Source organism: Aythya ferina, assembly GCF_964211825.1.
Source record: "Aythya ferina genome assembly, chromosome: 2".
Taxonomy (NCBI): domain Eukaryota; kingdom Metazoa; phylum Chordata; class Aves; order Anseriformes; family Anatidae; genus Aythya; species Aythya ferina.
Genome location: NC_140297.1, coordinates 152,345,808 through 152,349,489, shown reverse-complemented (window position 1 = coordinate 152,349,489; position 3,682 = coordinate 152,345,808).

Sequence of the window (3,682 nt, the reverse complement as noted above, 5' to 3'; positions counted from 1 at the left end):
TTTCATGGAAAAGACTTTGGATGTTCTGTAGATCCAGGCATTACCTGGCAATGAGATGATATGCTCCTTGGCTCTTAGAAACCTTACAAATTTGAAAACACAATACATGCAGGTTTTAAGGCTGACATTGCCTCTTCTAGTTATGTGAGGGAAGATCAAATTAACCTAACGTGTAGAGCAGACCACCTACAGCACAGTTTTTTCTTCTTCTGAATTGCCAAGAAACTGAAATTGCTACCGAAAAGAGAACAGATTTCCAGGTTTGATCTGGTACAGCAAATCCTTCAACACTAGAAAATGACAGGTTTTGGTGATTTAAAAAAAAAAAAAAAAAAAAAAAAAAAAAAAAGTACAAATCAGATAGACTGCTCAAAAAAAGATTCTGTTATCCTCCCCTTATGCCAAGGAAGATGATGTTATTGAATGTAAAAACAAGATAATAGAATGGAGAAACAAGTGTTATGCTAATTCCATACACATAAATGGTATCATTTCGGAGTATGACTAAAGATTGCCATGAGTCAACGATTCCTCCTAAACATTTTGTCTAAGAACACCTACCATCCCCAGCTTGACTGGCAATAAGTAGATTAACATGTTTCGGTTACGATGGATGCTCAGTTTGAAATAAGTCCCTGTTAATATCAGCACAACAGACTGCGGTGTTCTCTCTGTGATACGGCAAAGCCCCTTAAAGGGTTATTTTACACACTCTCCATTTTGTAGGGCAAGAAACCAAAATTCAGTTGAGGGAGTTGAGGCAAGGTTTATGTTGCTGGGAAAAGCATTGCCAAACCCAGTCAAATTAAACCTCGTGCTTATCTGCAGGCCAGCAAAACATGGAGTCCTACACATTTGCATATGCAAAGTACCAGATGAAACATTTCAGAATCATGAGCCAGGTTCTTTCTGAAACTTACCTGGCATCCTGCCAACCTGGTAGAGAGCTGCTTCAAAACTCAGTCTAGAGACTCTGCAGCTAAAATGACAGAGTGATGGGCTTCTTCTGGCCCAGACTCTCAGCATTTCTGAAGCTTTCCTCATCTTTGAAACTCCATCAATCCTAGAAACATGGAAGTCCAGCCTAAGCCATTGGCACAAGGATTCCAGGTCCTCTGGTTTGTGAAAGGAACAGGCTGCAAAGCAAGGAGATTCCAAGAGCAGAAAAGTTGGGTTTGTTTATTTATTTATTTATTTATTTAAAAAATTAACAGAATTATTTTTCATCAAGTAGAAGAAGGAGAAGAAACAAAAATGGGATTTCCTTTTCATTGGAAACATCAATGTTTCTAGCTCTTGTTCCCGTTCCAAGGTTTAATACACTCACATAAGCACATGCATGCACACACAACCCTACCAGACTTTCCCCCCTTTGATCTGGCTGATGGGGATTTCCTCTTAGGATATGTCTTATACTGCAGTAACTGCAGGATACTGATCTGGATGGTCTTAAAATCTCATACAATATAACAGCTCTCTATTTGCAGCCTAATTAGATTTATTGTATACATCCACAGGAAACATCTCCATCCTGTAACAAGAAAAGCACTTTGAGATCTGCTTGTGAAAGCCTCTACATACAGCTAAGAATTATTCTTCCAAGTGTAAAAGTTATACAGAATAACCTTATGTGTTCTTTTTTAGATTTAGCTTCTTTTGAACATGTCAAATGCAAGTCTCTTTTTCAGTATTAATATCAATTGTAGCTTTGCCCATCAGGCTATCACTCCTACCACTTGCTGCTTCAGATAACAAATCAAGAACAAAATGCTTGTGAGTGGTCTGACTGCCACAGATTATAAAGATTTTGCTTGTAGTGCATTGAGAGGAGAATTTAATAGTTCATTTCCTTTTGACTTCTCTTGCAATTAACATGCAAGTCAAAGGTCTTTTGTATTAAAAGAAAAAAATGTTTTTCAAAGGAATCCCATGAAGCATCAAGAACTGTCTACTACTTTGTAAAAAGTATTATTCTTTCAGCAATGCTGGTGCCCTGGGGATTCACCAATCTTAACAGCATTACATGAGAATTGTGGTGGGTGTAGAGGAGAGAAATGAACTAAGAAAGAGCCTGTTTCTAAAATGTGGTTGGAAGAGGATGTTAGGATGGAAGGAAATTTTGGGTGGCCCCAAGAGCAATGCAAAGAACAGCAGTTCTGTTTTGGGAAGTTTCTTTTTTTTTTTTTTTTTTTTTTTTTTTCCCCTCAAATTATTGAAGCAGTATTTGATTTTCAATTAGAATAAATGCGCTCCTTTCTCAAGGGAGAAAAATAGTCTTCTTTTTCTAATCAATCTTGTTTGATCTTGTTTCACTGTTTTAAAAATTATTTTCTAAAGCTGAAAATTTTCATCATGTTAATGCCTTTCTGAAGGTTAATTTTCAGAGAAACTGCAACAATTACAAAATAGGCAAACCAATATTTTTTCAGTAGAAAGTAACATGGTAAGTATGATGAGGAAAAAGTTTCCTGATGAGGAAAAAGTTGGCCTGGGACAGGGTGGGGGGAGATACAGCTCTATCCTTTGCTTTGGAGACTCATTTCCAGTCCCTCCTCTCCCTCCATAAAATCCATGTGCTTAGACCACCTTCAGACCCTTGCATGTAGGCATGCATAGCTGTGGAGAGACAGAGGGAAGAATTTTATTTGCATGTGATGGATCTGTTGCTTGGAGAAGCTATAACATGCACAGTAAAAGAAAAACTAAAACTAAAAAAATATAATCTTTAAAAACACAAATATTAAAATTCATTTATATTTCTACCTCTTAGTTCTATAACTCTGCCTTATTTTTTTTCCCCTGCCATGTGGTATTATTGAGGTATGCAATAATTTAGCTACATTGCCTGCAAATTTTGAAATATTTAATTGATATTTTCAGTGCACTGAGAAAAATTATCTGCAAACCCCAGCTAATGTTGATTATTTCCATCATATGTTAAGCTTTCTGTCCTTGTCCTCTTTCTCTCTGATCTTTCAGTTCATGATGCCTTGTTTTCTTCTTTCACTGTGGGTCTCATTAATCAGTCTGTGTGCTTTTACTAGCTAGTTATGATGTTTAATCCATTCCTTTTTGCTCCTTGCTTGCTTTCATACAGACATCATATTGAGGTATGCATTCATTTAAGAAAAAAAAATGATAGGTTTTAAAAAAGGAGACTCAATCAATACCAGAAGGTGTTTTCTTCTTTTTTTTTTTTTTTTTTATTATTATTATTTTTATTAGAATGTCTAAGCTGTTGTCAAGGAGAAAGACAAAATAAATAATTAGAGGGAAAAAAAAAAATCAGGTAAGGAGGAAATGCGAAGTATTTTCCACATATTCTGTCAATTCCACCGTTACTGAAATTTCATATTTCATGTGTACCTGAGAGGATAGATAGGCTATATGTTGATGGTTCTTTTTTTTTTTTTTCTTTTGTTTTCTTTGCTTTGCTTTGCTTTTCCTTACTTTGCTTTTCATTATTTTGTGAAAACTATTGAAATAAACAAGATATATAGTAACAAAAAGGTTCCTTCATAATATGTTAAATATTGAGGCTACCTTTATTGGAGAATCCTGGAGTGCTTTACAGAGCCCAGTGCCAGTCCTGCAATCCCAAAGACATAAATAATCTCACTAAACTCGATGAGATCATTATTTGCATGATTAAATATCATAACATTAAGCTGCACATAAATGT